The 21,522-nt window shown below is 35.9% G+C and overlaps 1 protein-coding gene across 23 annotated transcripts in view; it reads left to right on the forward strand.

Annotated features, from left to right (window-relative positions):
• The window catches only part of LOC106883622 (calmodulin-binding transcription activator 2), an 859,097-nt gene that overhangs the window by 498,519 nt on the left and 339,056 nt on the right, over positions 1–21,522 (forward strand). The gene's annotated exons all lie outside the window — the stretch shown is intronic.

Genomic DNA, 21,522 nt, shown 5'->3' on the forward strand with positions numbered 1-21,522 from the left:
TAAAAAGCTTGCTAATTCAATTATTGAAATTAAATGAAACCATATCTTTATTTATATCTTCTTCTGTTATATTTCCAATATGTATTGATCTCTACAAGTAAACCAATCACTCTGAAAATAGACGATAGAGAATAACTTAGTGAACTGTGTTGATCCCATAAAGGAAATGGTTAGAATGGAGAAGGAAAACTGTGAAACTAGGAAGGAAATTGGTAGAAATAGATTCTATTAGGACTACAGAATTATGGGTGTGTGGTTAGGAAGTGTGGTTCAGGCTCACTTCATAGCACTTTAGGAAAGTGGTATCTTCTGTTGGGTTAACTGGTGTTTTGCAAGGGGTATTTGGTCAAGGAAATTTGTGTGTGTGTGTGTAGGTCATTGCCAGTGCCACCTGACTGGCCCTCATGCTGGTGGCACGTAAAAAGCACCCACTACACTCTCAGAGTGGTTCGCGTTAGGAAGGGCATCCAGCTGTAGAAACCTTGCCAGAACAGAGTGGAGCCTGGTGCAGCCTCCTGGCTTGCCAATCCTAGGTCAAACCATCCAACCCATGCCAGCATGGAAAGCAGATGTTAAATGATGATAATGATATATATATATATATATACATATATATTCTTTGTGTGTGTGTGTGATTGTATGCATGCATATATATATATATATATATATATATATATATATATATATATATATATATAATTAGATAAAGATGGTTATGGCCAGTCTATGGGGTTACCCAGGATTTCATGTCCATAAAGCACTTAGCTTTACAGTGTCTCTTTAGACCCTAATGGCCAGTGGCCTATAACCTCTCTTCAAAGTGGAGGTAGGCTAGTTGTTGAACCAGTTATATATATATATATATATGTATGTATGTATAACTGGCATTCCGTCAGTTACATTGATGAGTGTTCCAGTTGGTCCCACCAACAGAACAGCTTGCGCTCATGAAATTAGCATGCAAGTGGTTGAGCACTGCACAGACACACATACACTTAATGTAGTTCTTGGGGGACATTCAGTGCGACACAGAATATGACAAGGCTGGCCCTCTGAAATATAAGGCACTACTCTCATTTTTGCCATCTGAATGGACTAGAACAACTTGAAAATAGAGTATCTTGCTCAGGGCTCAAGGACACAACGTGCCACCAAGAATCAAACTCCTGATATTATGATCGTGAGCTAAATAATTTAACCACACACATGCATGGAAATCTACCTAGTAGAAATACTTTCATGACACATTTATTATTTCTTCGTAGATTGAAAAAAAGGATGAAAAGCCTTAATTGATATTTGAACCTTAATGAATTCTTACCAGACCTTTCTACATCACTTGACCAATCTCAGAGAAATAAGTACCCATACATATATTAACAAATCCAGCAGTTTCTTTTATATATATACATATTGTAAAAGTGCCTAATAACACAACATGTAATGATGTAAATTAGAATTCCATATGATCTATTATTACATTGCTACTCAGAACGTAGCGACGGGTGAAATGCTGCCAAGCATTTCAACCAGCATGCTAAGAATTCTTCTAACTCACCACCTTCAATAATAATGATAATAATTCTTTCTAATTTTGGTAGAAGGCCAGCAATTTTGATGGGAGTGGGTATGTTAATTAAATTGGTCCCAGTACCTGACTGATAATTTATTACATCAGCTCTGAAAGGATGAAAGGTAAAGTTGATTTTGGCAGGATTTGAACTCAGAATGTAAAGAGCATAAATTGGTATATTGAGCTTTCTATATTCGTGCCCCAGTGTCACTTTGATGGCATGCACTCAATAATAATAATAATATGCTCTCAGTCAATAATAATAATAATAATAATAATAATAATAATAATAATAATAATAACAACAACAACAACAACAGCTAACACCACCACCAAGATAAAAGGAGAAAATATTTTATTTATTTATTACTGTCTTAGTGTTTTGTAAAAAAAACTTTATCAGACAATATTCAACAAATTGAAGTCCGACATGAAATTTCATTTGTGTCTAAGATTTAATTAGAAAGTCCAGATGTAGAAAATGCATTTCCCCCTCTGTTGTAACCATTGATATTTTATTGAAAAAAAAAAAAAATCTTAAATTATTTAGTATTATAAATGTTCATCAGCTGGTGCTATTGAGTTAGAAATGGCCTGGGTCACTTGTGCTTGGCACTTAATTGAAGTATTATGGAAAAACACAAAGAAAATAACATCCATATACCACAAACTATGAAACTAGTATCCCTCACTTCTCTCACTCTCTCTCTCTCTCTTTTCCTGCTGTCTTTCACATTTCTTATTTACTTTCAACCTAATATTGAAAGAAATTTTAATTCTATTGAATAACAGTAAAAATTCATTCTGGCATAATTTCCTTCAATGCAACTTATGTAAATTTAAACTTTATGAAGTCTTCTCACAGAATATAAAATTAGCCTTAAAAATCTCTTTATTATCATCAATTTAATCAACTATTTTTTTTTTTCTCTCACATAATGGCAATCTATTTCCATCTAAGATTCCCCAACCGAAGTAATATCAATGTCTCGGCGGATGAAAACAGACCATTTCATTAATTTTAAATACAGATCTGCCTGTACAAGACAATGGATTTGTATTGCTTATTACTGGTGATTAAAACAAGCATTATATAAAATAACAATTTCTTAATATTTTATGGCTAGACACAAATGTGGCTTTGTGGTTAAGCAGCTTGGTTTACAATCATGGGTCTTCAAGTTCAGTCTCAGTGCATGGTACCTGAGGCAAATGTCTTTGTGAGTGACCCATAGTAAAATGAAACTGCACAAAAGCCTGTCGTGTGTGTGTGTGTGTGTGCACGTGTGTGTGCACATGTGTGTGTGTGCACATGTGTGTGTGTGCACATGTGTGTGTGCACATGTGTGTGTGCACATGTGTGTGTGTGTGTGTGTATACACACAAACACACACATATATATGTATATATATGAGTGAAAAATTGCACAGAAGCCCAACGAAGAAACGCAGGGAAAAAAATCATGCACAAGACCTGGATGTGCTCATCCCTCATCAGTTATTGACCAAAAGTCATCACAATTTCATACCATTATCGATAAGCTTGTTCATTTTGTTGGCATAAGTATGTATATAACTCATTCATCATCATTTAATGACCACTTTTCCATGCTTATATTAGTCAGATAGAATATACAAGCGACACAGCTTCTTTCAGTTGTTTTCATCAGTCAAATCCACTCATAAGGCTTTAGTTGGCCTGGGGTTGTAGTAGAAGGCATTTGTTCAAAATACCACACAGTAGGTCTGAACCCAAAGATCACATGGTTGGGAAGGAAGCTTTTGAACCATAGAGCCTGTACCTCACACACATATATATAAATATATTTGTGTGTGTATGTGTGCACACATGTTTATGTCCCCTACTTTAAGGGCTGAAATGCAGCAATAAGTACCTGACTTAATAAATTCTGGGGTTGATTTAATTGGCTAAACCTTTCAAAACGATGCTCTAGCATAATCATGATCTAGTGACTGAAACGTGTCAAAAAATAAAATTATAAAAAAATTTAGTCAGTCAATCCTGTAATGTTTTTTTGTTTTTGTTTTTGTTTTTTAATTAAGTCCAGCAGAGTTAAACATCAGCTGAGGTTCTCAAGACAATGCTTGAAATGAAATACAACCATATGTTGTATGAGTCGGAGGTTAAATATTTCTGTATTCTCAAAGTCTTTTATGGTATCTTTGTACTCCAGCAAGATATACTCTTAGTTCAAAATATTCCTGCAAGAAGAGTTTAAAATGAAACACTTGCAGCCTGTAAAGGGCACCAAAGACGGAATCCAATGCAGACTAGACAAAAATGATTGACATTTTCAGTTTACTAGAGATGTTTCTCTTTCCCATTTTGTTCTAAAGTCAAACAGGAAGGAAAGTTTAAGCACAGCACAACAATCTAGCAAAGCCACATTAATTTCACAGTATTGCTACTGATTACAACGATAAGGTGGTCTTACAGATGCCATTCTGTTAGATAGACTAACCAGTGAGGGAGTTTCTATATGGGTCTTTGATTTGCTAGAAATACTAATGAAATGCACTTGAAATCACATCTGAAGATTTCAAAAAAGGAACACATTAGATAATGTGTAAGAGAGAGCTGAAAAGTTCCTGGCTTTGGGTAAAAGAAAATATAGGACGATCAGTTAATTCTGATTTTATCCAACATATTCCCCTCTCAGATTCACACACTTATTGCAGTGGTCCTTCAGTTTTTCTAAGCCCTGTGAAAGAACTTGAAAGGTTGCACCTGCAACCAGGCCTTTTGTGATACCGTTAAAGCCAGGAACTTTTCAGCACCCCTTCATAGTCTATAATATGGGATTATAGCTGACCTTGCATTTAAATACCAAATAACAGCTGGATTGATTGGACTGATATCAGTACTCTTCCAATATACACACAGTAAGGACTTGTGTGTGTATCGTGTATTTGTGTGTGTATATATATATATATATATATATATATATATATATATATACGTGTGCATGCACACACACACACACACACACACACACACACACACACACACACACACACACACACACACACACACACACACAAGACAGCATGTTTGGAGAAATGCCATATGTCCCTGTGTGATATATATTTTAATATATATACCTTCCATGCTGGTGGCACATAAAAAGCACCAACCGATCGTGACCGTTGCCAGCCTGGCAACCCTATGCCAGTGGCACGTAAAAAGCACCCACTACATTCACAGAGTGGTTGGCGTTAGAAAGGGCATTCAGCTGTAGAAACCTTGCCATATCAGACTGGAGCCTGGTGCAGCCTCCTGGCTTCCCAGACCCCAGTCAAACCATCCAACCCATGCTAGCATGGAAAACGGATGTTAAATGATGATGATGATGACCTTGAAAAATTTTTCTTGTCAGTTAATTTATATATTATATGAAGTTTCATAGCACTAAACCTAGTTTATTGTGTAGTCTTATGGATTTCTTGCCTGGAAATGCATTCTTGATGGCTTTTAAAATGTAATTACACACACACACAAACACAAACACATACACACATACGTATGCACACACACACATCTATATCAGTAGACTTGTGAGAGACCAGGTTTGATTGTTCAATAGAATAGATATTTTGATTTTGTAAGATGCTAAATTGTTTCCTGTCTACCTCATACATGAAAAGACGGTAATAATGCTGAATTGTGCATCTGGTGGTGATGATGATGGTAATAGCACTGGTAGGGGTGGCAGCTAGCTCTTATTAACGTATGAAGTACAACAAGATTTCTATGGAACTACTCATGAAAGAACAGTCTCCCAACAACAAAAACATTAACAAAATCACCCCCAATACCCACCTACACCCACTTTCAGAGACATGTCTGAAATTTTAAATACTTAATTACAGCTTTTCTTGATATCGTCATTGGTTATGTTTTGTTCAGTTGCTTCCTTCCCTGCAATGGAAAGAAAATCTTGGAACTTACCGCTCTCCGATTCTGTCTGTTTGTCTCTATCTGTCTGTCTGTCTCTCTCTCTCTCTTTCTCTCTCTCTCTCTCTCTCACACACACACATATAATGAGAATATTTCACTTGTCAAATTGTCACTTACTAAAATTGTTCTAACTTCCTTTCAGCAATTTGAAACCTAAATAATTGACAAAGAGTTTATGGCCATTTGGGGAAACTACTTCCTGTTGTTTTGAAAATTCATATTACTTGTCTTATTAAAGCTGAAGAAACTACATTGGTGTCTCATGAGTAGAGAGTTTTGTGTGAATGCACTTCACCGAACTCATGTGTTCACCCATAATTCCCAGTCCTTAAGCCACTTGTGTAGTTTCTCATACACAATAAACTCATTATAAACACTTCTATTTCACTCGTTTTTATAGACAAACCTATCACTTAGGGAATACCTCTCTCCAGTCACATATTTATTGCTTTTTACCCAACATTTCAATAAAATTACAGGATCTTTTTTAAAACGGGGGCTACATTTTTCATTAATGTTTTACGTAGTGTTTTTGGTACCGAAAGACTTTCAAACTTCGTATACTAATCTATTTTGTGTTATAGAACAGAAAAATATTTTTGTATTCGAATTTATTTCATGTAAAAAATTGTCTTATTTCGATAATTTCAACCAATCACTGACAAGTATTCAGTTGTTTACATTTACTCCTTTGGCTGATTAAGCGATGTAAAGCGTATTTAATCTCCATACCTTCGTTTTATTTGCTTTTTTCATTTTAAATTTGCTTTAACCCTAACCCTAACCCTAGGGTTAGGGTTAGGGTTAATTGTTTCAGAATCGTTTGTTTATGTAGTCGGCACTTAATGTATATTGGCTGAATGGACGTCAGTGATTGGTTGAAATTACAGAAATACGACAACTTTAACATGGAATAATTTATGGATTTCTTTTTTTTTTAAGAAGACTAAGAGAAAAAGATGTTTTATGTGACACATTCTACCAGTGTTCCAAGTTTCAAAGTGTTTCGTTAATGAAAAATGTGGCCCCCGTTTTAAAAAAGATCCAAATTACAAGTAATCTTCATGCCAAAGTGATGTATTGATTATGTCATTGTTAAATCCCTGGCTGGCCATGATTGAGCAGATCCATTACAAAAGGTACATTTCATTTGTGACCACTCTTGTGTATTAGGGACAACATTGTCCATTATATCACTTAATGTGGCAGAGTGTTATTTAAGAGAGGTTTAACTGCTATTTTGTGCAGGTCAAGTGACTACATACAGGATCCCTTGTTGACATGAAATACAATGAACTTGCAGATAGTTTTTGTTATTGGGAGTTATTCAGTGCTCCTTTAAACCATATGCACCATAGACTATTGATTGGTGGCCCCCACAAGTCTAGGGATTTCAATGCTTTGGGTCTCTGTATTGGAGACCCAGTGCATTGTTTTACTATATTGCTGTTAAGATTATCTGCCAGGTAGGTTTAATGGCTTGAGCTTTTAAGTGCATTGATTTGGACCAATATATTTATAAAAACAGATTTAATTACAATGAAGCAGCTGAGGACCCTGATATTTTTATGGAAACAGCTAACAGTGAGGTTGTGATGTTTTTGCCTTTCATTCAGCTGGGAGTTGATACAAAGTTGTAAACTTGGCACACAACAACAATTACAACAACGATATAAGACAAGTTATCAATATCTGTAGATATTAACTTTGTGTGTGTGTGTGTGTGTGCGTTTGTGTGTGTGTGTGTGTGTGTGTGTGTGTGTGTGTATGTGTGTGCGTGTTTAAGTATATTGATAAATGTATCTTTATGTATATATATATATATATATGTATGTATGTATGTATGTATGTATGTATGTTTCTTAATGTAGAACGAATGAGAAAGGAGTGCTCAATGCATATTGCAGAGGATATGGTTTTTTATTTAAACTGCAGCTGAGAATTTATCTTGTGACTTGAGTTTCATGCTGCTGCTGTCATCAGGTGAAACTCTCCTATGCTTCCCATCAGATTCTTTTGATCACATTTTCAATGTTTTGCCTCAAGCATTTTAAGGATTGCTTCTTTTTTTGATGAAATAGGTATATTTTTCAGAGGGTATCACTAGTCTACGTATTTTCTCTCATGATGTATTGGTCGGCCCAGTACTAAAAAAGAAGTGCTGTACAGTGGGACTGAACTGAAAGTCATGTGACTGAGAAAAATCTTCTTAGCTACACTGCCATGTAGTTAAAATATATCTTTTATCTTTTACTTGTTTCAGCCATTGGATTATGGCCATGCTGGGGTACCACCTTTTAGCTGAACAACTATCTTTTAAAGCAAAGTTTGAGGGTCATAAACAAACAAACAAACATGGATTGTAAAGCAACTGAGGTGGGAGGTGGTGGTGGGGCAAACATAACGACACACTCATACATAGTGGGCTTCTTTCACTTTCCATCTACCAAATCCACTCCCAAAACTTTGGTTGACCCAAGGTTGTAATAGAAGACACTTGCCCAAGGTGCCGCACAGTGGGGCTGAACCTGGAACCATGTGGTTGGGAAGCAAACTCCTTACAATCATGCCTGTGGCTATAAAACTTGTAGGTTCTTTCTTTCTCTCCACACACATCTGTCTGTCTGTATGTATGTATGTCTGTCTGTCTGTCTGTCTGTATGTATGTATGTATGTATGTGTGTGCATGAGCGTGTGTGTGTGTAGTTACTTTGAAACAGACATGAACACACAGACACATACAATAGCTTACACACAACAGGGTCTTCATAGTATTTCCTGGATACCAATTTTGTATACTTCAACAATAATATTTATAACAGAGCTAATGTAGCATATAATTGACATTCCATGGTGAACTGGGGAGCTGCAGACATTGTAAATCTTCATATAGGTCCTTAGGAACATGTTACTTTTATTATTATCATTATTATTATCCTAGCTGAATGCTTGGCATGGCTCCAAGTATTGCTGAAGGACATAGATGAATATTACAAAAGGAGATAAAAATATCAATTGTACGTATTAAACTAGTAAATATTTGAAGGTCTGCATAAAGACTTGTATTAATTGTATCGGTTGGTTTTTATAACACTGCAAAAGAAATAAGAGCTATAAATATTTAAGGAAGGGAAGTAGTTTAAAGATTACTTCTATGAATATTTAATTAGAAAAGTGGAAATGTGTATTATCTGTGGAGATACTGAAGGTGCCTGTAGGGCTCAGATATGGGTGTGTGGTGTGTGGTGAAGAAGTTTGCTTCAGAACTAAATGGTTCTGAGTTCATTCCCACTCTGTGGAGATTGTTGTCTTAGTGTCTCATGTCTCCTATGGTAGCTCATGGGAGTGAAATTTGGTAGATGGAAAGTGAAAGGGGTGTGTCTTATATACATGCATCTGTGTGTGTATATATACATACATATATATATATGATAGACAGTATTTTATTGAAGCTGGAAAATTTCGTAAAGTGTTACTCAGTTTTATGCAACCAATCATCGAACATTTGTCTGAGTGACACCTTGTGGCATTTTCCTGCTTCAATAAAACCTTGTATTTCCTCTATCTTTCATATTTAAGTACCACTTTGTTATGCATCTATGTGCTCACATGTTTGTGTATGTGTATATGGGAGAGAGAAAAAAACAGGAGATATAAGGACCCAGTGTGCGAGTTTATACACTGTAATTTTTAATTGGTGGGGAGTTACTGAAGTAACTAGATCAACAGCCGAGAGTTTCAAGGATATATGTGTGTATGTATGTATGTGTGTGTGTGTGTGTGTGTGTGTGTGTGTGTGTGTTCCCCTTAACTTAACATTTGCATGCTGATTGTAAACAAACCCCGCTGTCTATGCAAATTTGTGTTCTTTGTTTACCATCTTCTCAAAGACCAGGTGGAATGTTTAACTGGGTTTCTACTGCTTTCATTCATAGTCTTTCAGTTATACTTATGTTAGATTTCTCTCTAGACTTCATTACACTGGCCAAGTAATAGGTTTTATTTTGCTACATCTAAACAGTCATCTATGCCTCATTCCTTACATGGTCGCCCATGTTACATAATCATTTGGGTTGTTGAGAACTACATAACACATCTGCAGTACCTCAAGCCCTGATATTATGCCTTACAACCAGAAATCACAGGGTACCTTTTTATCTACCCCTTCTTTGTCCACTCATCACACCGCACTAACTTCTTTCCCATAAAACTTTCTCTTATTTCATTACTGCCCACAAGGGGCTACACACAGAGGGGACAAACAAGAACAGACAAAGGGATTAAGTCGATTACATCGACCCCAGTGCGTAACTGGTACTTAAATTATCGACCCCAAAAGGATGAAAGGCAAACTCGACCTCGGTGGAATTTGAACTCAGAACGTAATGGCAGACGAAATACCGCTAAGCATTTCGCCCGGTGCCCTAACGTTTCTGCCAGCTCTTGCCTACCAATAGGTGAGCTGGCAGAATCGTTAGCATGCCAGGCGAAATGCTTAGTGGCATTTTGTCTGCTGCTACGCTCTGAGTTCAAATTCCGCCGAGGTCGACTTTGCCTTTCATCCTTTTGAGGTTGATTAAATAAGTAGCAGTTATGCACTGGGGTCGATATAATTGCCATGCCATCTTTTTGTCTTTTTTGACTCTGGATCACTCTTCCACATTTTGACCTTTTCCCCGCAGTTCTTCAACAGACTGTTCTGAGAACATAACTTTTAGTGTACAGAAGTATCCACCCCGACCAATCTGGACCCACAGGGGATTTTCCCCAGGTATATGATCAAGGCATGACTGAGATGACTCTGTTTTACACCCACCCCTCATCTCCATTCCTTATAAAGTTTATTATTGGTCCTGGTTTTGCTTCACACATTGACACATCACTGGATGCCTCTCTTCTGAGACTGTTATCTGTACCGATTTTTCTCATTCATCACTTGAATATAGATCTTGTGACCCGATCCGAAGCCTTCATATTAACAAATACAAAATAGAGTTGTTTTGAGTTAAACAACGGTCTCACTAAAATCTTAAACAACTGCATTACATACATACATACATACATACATACATACAAACATGCATTAGATAGGGCACAAATGGCAGAATTCTAGCCCAGATTTTGGTTCCCTGATCTGCATATGTGCGTGTTAAAGTTGGTTTAAATAATGCAGTTTGTTTTCTCACTAACTGTAATCCTAAAGCACATTTGTTTGAACTCAGAATATACCAGAAATATATTCCAAAATATAGCAGAAAGACGCATGCAATTTTCTCACAATGTATATAATATATATATATAATATATATATATATAATATATATATATCATCATTATATATATATATATATATATATATATATATGCACGTGTTTGTGAGTGTGTGTAAGTAATAATAAATTAAAGTGAACCAATAATTAGAAACAGACAGTCACAACAAAAATAGATAAGATTTTCCAGGTAATTTATTTATTTGGCTCTATTATAACACTTTCTTTCTTCCTAAAGATATTCAGAATTTTTTTTTTTTATTTTTCATCTTGTACTTTGTTGTGTCCTCTCATATCCGAAATGAAATAATACAAAAAAAAAAAAAAATAATGAAGACAAGACAAAAGAAGAACTTAGTTCAAACAGTTCGACAACAATAACAACAACAATAACAACCACAATAACAACAACAATGAAGAATCTTAAGCTTAACAGTCATTTATTATCTGACAGCTCTCAAGGAAGCTTTTATGATCGTCATAGTTTCTATTAGATTGTATTCACAAGTCAAACAAAAAGGTTAAAAAAGCAAAACACAAAACAAACACAAACTTATGTTTTTCTAATCTGTCTCTTTAATGTCATTATTTATTTATATATTTTCAACTGGTCCACTGGTTTCTTTTTCAAAATTGGAAAATTTCATGATCTCAAAGGAAATTAAATTGAAGGTGCCATGATTCCAAAATATACCAGAAAGACGCATGCAATTTTCTCACAATGTGTTGTTGTTGTTATTATTATTATTATTATCATCAAGATCATTATTGTTTCAAGTCAATTATTTTTTTTAACTTTGTTCCACTTGAGAAACTTATAACTTTCAATTGAGGATGATTTTGTTCTGTCTTTATAGCCTAAATTTAACTCACTCACCAACAATATCAGTTGCATACACAACAAACATATCTTTATACTCCACTTCACATCATACATCATCATTATCATCATCATTTAACATCCGTTTTCCATGCTGGCATGGGTTGGATGGTTTGACAGGAGCTGGTAAGGCCACACCAAACTCCATTGTTTTGGCATGGTTTCTACAGCTGGATGCCCTTCCCAATGCCAACCACTTTAAAGAGTGTGCTGGGTGCTTTTTAGGTGGTATCGGAACCAGTGCCTTTTATGTGACACTTTCACTAATGCATTTTATGTGACACCAGCACCGACAGGGTCACCAAGTAACTTGTAAAGCAAAACCCACGTCAGCTTGGAAGAGGGAGTAATAGTGAGGGGGTGATGGCTTTGTGCCAGTTGATGAGAGCTTAGAGGTGTGGAGGGAAAGGGATAGGTGTCCAGCTGTAGAGTTAATACATGAATACTCCAGTTGAAATAGAGAGGAGGGTGGATAGAATTTCCCCTTTATTAGCAATGATAATTTGTTGGTCACAATGGTAACTGTTCAAGATCATCTTCATTGATCTTAAGCTAGCTTGTTGTAGGGTTAAACTTTTACCCCACATAAGGGTGGTATTTATCTTCTAATACCCTTAATTTATAGAAGGATGTTTAACTCTACTTTTTTAGTGTGAAGTGGATGACAAATAGATTTTTCTATGGTTAGGATGTCAGTCTGTTTCAGTAGTAATAGTCACTTCCAATCCATATTGACCACTGACACCAGATTTATTCTTGAGTTAGTGTATCACTTCTGGTAGAGAGGATGTCATGGGTGGATCTGTTGGGGATTACACAAGTTCACATGTCATCAACTACATCACCACAACAAGTAACAACGTCTTGGCAAGAATCTTTACATCAAAATCTTCAATTATGTGTTTAGCAATGTTATGAGGCTTTAAGGATCTGAATTTGTCTGCTGCATCCCCTTTGATGAGATCTTGCCTTCACAACATCACTATTTCCCAACTCTCATCACTGAAAATACACTCAGTCTGTTGTCATACCCAGACAAGTGTAGGATGCTACAATAATCCTTTCTACTATAAGCAAAAGGCCTGAAATTTTGGGGGAGGGGATAAGTCAATTACATTGACCTCGGTATATAACTGGTACTTTTTTCATCAACCCCGAAAGGATGAAAGGCAAAGTCGACCTCGGTAGAATTTGAACTCAGAACACAATATGTTACAATAATGCTTATAGGGCAGATTCTCCACTCATTGATTCCTGTCTGTCACATCTTGTAAACTGTGCAACAAAATGCAGCTAGAAAACTACACAAGGTGGCGAGCTGGCAGAAATGTTAGCACACTGGGTGAAATGCTTAGCGGTATTTTGTCTGCCATTACGTTCTGAGTTCAAATTCCGCCGAGGTCGACTTTACCTTTTATCCTTTTGGGGTTGATAAATTAAGTAATCGACTTAATCCATTTGTCTGACCTTGTTTGTCCCCTCTATGTTTAGCCCCTTGTGGGCAATAAAGAAATAAGAAAACTACACACATCTGCTTGGAATCTGGTAGCATACTAGCAGAGGTGGAAGTCAGGCATTTTTTTTTTTTTTGCTTTTTGTGCTGCTAGCGTCTGCCACTTTGGACCCATCAAGTTAGTTTTGAACCCTTGTAAGAAACTACAGATGATTAGGAAAATATTTTATGCAGGCAGTAAGAAATTTTGATGAAAGAGATGAAAACTTTATGAAGCCAACTAAATTTATAGAATTAAATAGAAATTTATTTCAAGATTGTTGTCGTAGATGATTGAAATTGGAGTTGTTCAAGATTAGCTGTCATTGGAGATAATACTTGGCTGGATGCCATACTATGTAAATACACTGAGCAGTAAGAAAGAACACACATGATCTGTTGGTCTTTGGAACTGACTTCTTCTTTATTTGCTCTAATACTTAAAGCCAAGCATTTGGTAGCATTAACAAAAAAGATTGCCAGTAAATCTGTTAGATTTCTATAGAGAAGCACTAAGTCCAATATTGCTCTTCCAGAAATTGAAAACATTTATTGAGTGGTCTTTTACTTATTGTGTTTTTGTTGTTTCCTTTTTTTTCTAGATTTTGTTAGATGTATTGCATGTGGGTGTGGTGGTGGTGGTGGTGGTGGTTGTGAACGAGTGGGTGAGTGGGTAGAAGAAATATGAATGTCTTATTGTTAGGAGGAAGATAATTTAAAAAGAAAAAAAGTGCAATGAATTGGCTGGTGCAGGAGGAATACAATCCTATTTCAGTTTCATGCATCATCACCAGCATCATCATCATCATTATTATTATTATTGTTGTTGTTGTTGTTGTTGCTGTATTGATTTTTCATCTTTTCCAGACATATAACCTATTTAATTTCAAATACATGCCAAAAATATTGTCTTTTCAAATAAGACATCTTAAATAAATGTTGTCATATCTGATAAAATATGTTAACTATGAGCTGTCATAGCCAGTATGATAGAGTAATATATTGGTTTTAAAATTTGGCACAAAGCCAGTAATTTTGAGGGTGTGGGGAGTAAATCAATTACATGGACCCCAGTACACAACTGGTCCTTATTTTATCGACACCGAAAGGATAAAAGACAGAGTCAACCCTGGTGGAATTTGAACTCAGAATGTAAAGACAGATGAAATGCTTTACAGCATTTCATCCTGTGTGCTAACTATTCTACCAACTTTCCACCCTAAACAGCTTCAGAAATATTAAAGGCAAAGGAACCCTCAGTAAATTAATGGAGTTGTTAGATCAACAACTCAAATGTATTGAATTGCTTGTAGTAAACCTGTGAAAGTCAACATTGCTTTCTACTTTGGGGGCTCAAAAAAAGAAAAAAAAGTACCAACTGGTCTAGATGGATTGTGGCATGTTTTCTGAAACTTTCAGTTTTGAGATCAGATCCTACCATGGCTTACATGGGTCTAGACTTAATACATTTCTTGGTTTAATGCTACCACCTGGCATCCTGGGTCCCTTTAGCAGAGTTCACTCACTTGCAAGTAAATATTCAAGCCAGGTCTCTGGTTTGAGGTTATTTTTTTTCTCTCCCTCAAATCAGTCTCAGTGGCCCTGTAAGTAGGTCACGGGCACTACATCCCTTCTTCCCTAAAGGGTGAAACAGTAAGGGGCACATGACCAAGTACCTTAAAGTGTCTTGTCTGAAAATCTACAAATTCTGGCATCCTCCCACCAATATTGTTAATGTAGACAGAAAAACTAAGGTAATCTGGTGAAAAATTGAATTATACCCATAATTTATATTTGTTTTACAGATTGCGTGTATGTGTGTGTGTGTGTAGGTGGGTGGGTGCACATGTGTGTGTAATTTCTTGGCCATATAGATTATACATTATTTATGACAATGAATTATATTGGTGATTAAAAAAAAAAACATCCAAAATAGTTGAAACGACTTCATCTTTTTCTAAATAAGAACCCAATCTGCAGAAACATTACAGTTTTCTGTAAGCTGTCCAATAACATTTGCCAACATGTTATACTGGTGTTAGATTTGAAGTTTCAAGAAGGACTACATTCCTTCAAAATATATAAATCACTGGATGTTTTGGGAGGATAAATCTTCACTGGCCTTCACTTACATGTTACATATATATATAAATATCAATTGGTTCTTTGTAGCCATTAATATTTACCATATATTGGCAAAGCATGTATGTGTGTGTGTGTGTGTGTGTGTGTGTGTGTGTGTGTATTTATATATTTGGATATGTATATATATATATATATATATATATATATATATATATATATATATATATATATATATATATATATATTTGCATGTGTAGATATATACGGTTATATGTATGCATGTTTTATATGTGTGTATCTTTCTGCACACACACACACACACACACATACACACGCATATACAGTTACAGTTATATGTTATTAAATGAAACTATTTACATATTATTTTACTTTCATGTTAACATGAGTGAGGTGGCTCTCCAAATTTAGTAACATTTATACAGAATGTTGGCAGTGATGTGGTGGCCTTCATTCGGTTTGATGCACTTCTTTAATTTTATCTTTTTGATATAATAATAATAATAATAATAATAATAATAATAATAATAGTGGTTTCAAATTTTGGCACAAGGCCAGTAGTTTCAGAGGAGGGAATAAATCAGTTTCATGAACTCCATTACACAACTAGTACTTATTTTATCAACCCCAAAAGGATGAAAGGCAAAGACAACATTGGCAGAATTTGAACTCAGAATGTAAAGACATTTCCCAAGGTGCTAATGCTCACTGCCTTAATAATAATCATCATCATCATCATTTAACGTCTGTTTTCCATGCTGGCATGGGTTGGACGGTTTGACTGAAGACTGGCAAGCCAGAAAGCTGCACCAAGCTCCAATCTGTTCTGGCAAGGTTTCTACAGCTGGATGCACTTCCTAACACCAACCATTCTGAGAGTGTAGTGAATGCATTTTACGTGCTACTGGCACAGGAGCCTGTCAGGGGACACTGGCATCGACCATGTTTGGATGGTGCTTATTACGTGCCACCAGCACAGGTGCCAGTCAGGGGGCACTGGCATCGACCATGTTCGGATGGTGCTTATTACGTGCCACCAGCACAGGTGCCAGTCAGGCGGCACTGGCCATGACTATTATTTTGATGTCACTTGACTCAACAGGTCTCGTCAAGTATGTTGTATCACCTGCCAATTCAAGGGAATAATTCTTTCGTTTATAGGCACAAGGCCTGAAATTTTGTGGGAGGGGACTCATCTATTACATTGACCCCAGGTCATAACTGGTACTTATTTTATTGACATCAAAAGGCAAAGTTTACCTTGGCAGAATTTGATCTCAGAATGTAAAGGCAGACAAAATACTATGGAACATTTTGCCTGCTAACGATTCTGCCTGTTTGCTGCCATGAATCCTCCTTCTCATCATCATCATTTAACGTCCGCTTTCCATGCTAGCATGGGTTGGACGATTTGACTGAGGACTGGTGGACCAGGTGGCTACACCAGGCTCCTATCTAATTTGGCAGAGTTTCTACAGCTGGATACCCTTTCTAATGCCAACCACTCCGAGAGTGTAGTGGGTGCTTTTACGTGCCACCGGCATGAAGGCCAGTCAGGAGGTACTGGCAACAGCCACGCTCGAAATGGTGTATTTTACGTGCCACCTGCACAGGGTCAAATTCTGGCACAAGGCCAGCAATTCCAGGGGAGGGGCTGTACACATCTAGAACTTATTTTATCGACTCTAAAAGCGTGAAAAGTAAAGTCAACTTCAGTGGCATTTGATGTGAGAATATGAAGACGGATGGAATGCTGCTAAGTCTTTTGCCTGGCAGCCTAACTATTCTACCAGCTCACGGCCTTCATAATAATGATACTACTACTACTACTACTAATAATAATAATAATAATAATAATAATAATAATAATAATAATAATAATAATAATTCACACATCCTACGTAAAACAGTTTCAATACAATGAAAATAAGAGTACCACAACAAACCACAGCACATACCCAAGGTACACAGAGCTGTGCTCAATAGTGCAATGAAAGCACGTGATTAGAAAAAGACTACTGAATAATAATGATGATAATAATGATGATTGATGATGATGATAAAAATAATACTAATAATGATAATAATAATTGTGATTTCTTACATTGGTACATATCCACAAATTTGTAGAGGAGATGTGTTGCCAGTGGAATAAACAAAAGTACAAACCAAATATTTATTCTATTGATTCTGGAAGGATGAAAGGTTAAAGTGATGTTGCAAGAATTTCACTGGAGAATGTAGTGGGCCAGAACATAACAACAGAAGACATTTAGTGCAACACCCACCACCCTACCAGTCCAGGGCTCCCCATAATAGGGATATGAATAAGGATTTTATAATAATGATGTTATGGAATTGATATGTATGTATATATGGGGGTGAAAAATAATCTTCCCATTGTTTCACCCGTCCAGAGTAAGTCAAAACTTGAGCCATTTCTAAAGACAATCGCTTCACTGCTTCTCTGAAGTAATGAATTATCTTGTGTGTGTGTGTGTGTGTGTGTGTGTGTGTGTGTGTGTGTGTGTGTGTAGCAAACTATGGACAACACCTATGGAGTAGGAGCATAAAGAAGGAGTATCTTCTGAAATGACTAAAATCCATCTGTAGTTTGTTGCATACAGACTGTTTGAAACTTAAAGGAGACATGTTAATTGAAATTTAAATGATTAAATAAAATATGAACAAGAGTACTCAGAGAGTGCAAACCTCCACCAAAGCAACACCAACATCCTCATAACAATTAGTCTGAGATGATTTTTAAGATGAGAATATCTGAAATAAACTCAACTGCTCTCACAAATGAGAATACTAAAAATGAACCTGACTGCTCTCAAAAATTAAGTATAAAAAAAACAGGAAAAATAATCCAGGATCCTCGTCCGGTACCAGACTGATCCCAAAATTTAATCAGTTTGTGCCAGTCCTGAGGCCAAACATCCCTGAAAGTTTCATCTGAATTCATCCAGCGGTTCTTGAGCTATCTTATCCATGGACAAACAAATAAACACAACTGAAAACAATACCTGCACATTCGCTAAGGCAGAGGTAATAAATTACTTTAATATTACCAATATGGTAGAAAAGGTGAAAATTAAAAAAAAAAAAATGATTAGATTTAAGGAATATGGCTTTGACAATACAGTAGTAGATTGGTTGCACTGATATCAGGTGTTCAAATTGTTTGGTGGTGCTTAGTTGTATTTTTAGGCAAACATTTTATTTTACCTAGCTTCAGTTTGTCATTTTATGAAAACTGGGTGAGTACCAGGTCATTTAGTAAATGTTGCCTGTCAGATCAAAGTCCACCAGTCTTCAGGGTCTGCCTTAGTATTTCTCTCTGGGCACTCAGTCCTGATGACCAGTTGAGGCTAATGCCCATTCTACATTAAATGCATCACACAGACACCCGCTATCAGATCATTAGCTGAAGATCTTCTGCTATGATAAAATTCCTATCAATTGCAATTAAAGACTGGAATTTAGCAAAATTTTACATTCTCTTAGACTTCTTAACTGAGGCCTTTTGTAAATTTTAAGCTAGAATAGGAATGGACAAATTTAAACTGACCTTTTATTCTCTAAAATGGTAACAGTGAAGATATGAATATACACCTGCACACATTAATAAGTACATACAAACCCATACACGTACTAACTCATGCATACAATCATACATCTGTTGTATTTTGATTTATGCAAGTGTTTTATCTCTTGTTTGAACTCAGATTTTTCTAAACAAGACATTAACATCTTAATCCACTCATAACCAAATGGTGTGTATTTGCACAGATATGTATGTAAATACACACACACACACACACACACACATGTACATACAACAAAATACAAACTCAGAAAAGCAAAATTATTGCACTAAATACTTCATTTGACTAGTTTCCATCTATAAGTAGGTCATTTTCTTATTAGTATTATTTTTTTATAAACTCTTATGGATATCAGAAATGTATATGTTGTGGAGGAGCTAAACACCTCGTCAATCTCTTTTATCATCTCTGATCTTTGACACTTCTTTCCAGAGACTGTGTTACTATAAAGAGGTGCCAATTTCATGGCCGTTTCCAGTCAACAGTGTTAGCTGTCCGAATACTTTTTATTGCTACATAAAATAATAGGTTTGCATTAAAAAGAAACTGAAATTCCAGCATTAAAAAATGGTGAACGAAGACACCATCCATGTGTTAGAATTTATCACTCATTCAAGCCTGTCTATTTTAATATCCTTATTTGGTAATAAAAATTTTCAACGTCAAAAGAATGAGGAAAATAAAATGAATATAGATATTTTATAGCTCAAGTAATACAATATATTATTAGTAAAGTTTATTGTTTTCCTTTCATAATTTATTGTTACGAAAACAAAAAGAAATTCATCAATAAAAACAAGCAGCAGCAGCAGCAGCAGCAGCAACGGACTTTCTTTTCATTTTCTGCATTTTGTTTTTATTTTTACCTTTTGACATATTTGGTATTTTGTCACTCCCAGTCAGGCATAGCTAGAGCAGTATTTCTATCATTACCGTTTCCCCTTTTCCTTTTATTTTTCTCTCCCTTTGTTTTTATTCCTGTTGTCCCTTTCATCCTTTTGAGGAACTTTGATGTAAATGCTAGCAATAAAACCAGCCAAAGCTCAGACTTTGAGGTGTTTGACACATATAAACTTGGCAAGGTCAACAGAGTTACAATAAGTCACCGTAAAACTACGTATTTCACTTTTATGTGCAAGGTGGAAAATAATGATTTTTTAAAAACCATGTTGCAACGGTAAATATTTAGAGACCTCGAGCTAAACCTCAATTTAGATTCCTGTTTGAAACTGCTTTTCTTACCTCCTCAATTTCTTTTTGAAGGGCATGAAACTTGTAACTTCCTGTTTGCCCTCTCATTAAATTGGAAATAAAATACCTCGTTAATAAAGGTATCCATTTGTTGAACATTAGAAAAGAAGGAAAATAGGAGTGAAATATCTGCCTTGTGCCTTCTGATTCTACATTAAAATCCCTGTCAGAACCTCATGATTTTCGCCTTTCATCTTTCAATAATAAAGTACCTTGTTTGATAAATAGAAGTCAATTGAATTTTCTCCCATCTCGTCCAAAAGGGGTTTAAAAGATCAGTTGTTTTGGGGAAAATCTAATGGAAACCATACTTATATTCCATTGTGAAGAGCACCATAGAGATAAGTTCCTGCTCTGGTTTCCTATACATCATTTTATTATCCATTTAAAAGGAAGTCGATGAAAAGCTGGGGCTGTGGGGTAAGAAGTTTGCTTCCCAGCCACATGGTTCCAGGCTCAGTCCCACTACATGGCACCTTGGGCAAGTATCTTCTACTATAACTTCCTGTCAATCAAAGCTCCATGAGTGGATTTGGTAGATGGAAACTGAAGGAAGCCCATCATCTACATGTATGTCTGTTTATTCCTACTACCACTTGACAACCAGTGTTGGTGTGTTTACATCCCTGTCACTTAGTGGTTCAGCAAAAAAAAAACGACCAATAGAATAAGTACTGAGATCAATTCATTAGTCTAAGAGTCTTTAAGGTGGTGCCCCAGCATGACCACAGTCCAATGACTGAAACAAGAAGAGGAAAGATAATCTTATTTTTCTCTAAGATATAGTTGGTTAAGTAAGTTCTTTTGTTGGTGGGTGAAAGTTTTCTGCTTCATACAGAATCACCAGTGTGCCCTTGTATCCATGATATTTGCCTGTCAAATAGCCCAGTATAGCTAGGTTGTAAATAGGTACCATAAGTTGAGGAAGAAATTTACTATTAGAAATAGCAGGAGCAGTGTTTGATTGAGGAAGATTTTGTTGCTGTTCCACCGTTCATCTGCAAGTTCTTGGGTCAAAGGTATTCCAGCCCTCATCATAATTTTCTCAAGTATTGTGTATCTTTGACCACATCATCTTTTTTTCAAAATGGTGGTGTAATTTGAGGGAGATTCAACTTCTGTTTTTAGCAGATCAAGTTAGAGAAGCCTGTACAAATCTAGTATTAGACCCGAGCAAAATGTAGGTCCCATTTCAAACTACTTATAAAATATTTTAGAAATCACTGCTCAAAATGTATGATTTATGTGTGGATTACAAGTATATACGGGATACATATAGTGTATAGGTATGTGTACAAGGTAACCAAAGTGTAAAGGTATATACATGTCCACATAGTATAAATGACTGTCTTAGAATAACAGAA

The sequence above is a fragment of the Octopus bimaculoides genome, chromosome 26 (genome assembly GCF_046866305.1).
Source record: "Octopus bimaculoides isolate indiv1 chromosome 26, ASM4686630v1, whole genome shotgun sequence".
Taxonomy (NCBI): domain Eukaryota; kingdom Metazoa; phylum Mollusca; class Cephalopoda; order Octopoda; family Octopodidae; genus Octopus; species Octopus bimaculoides.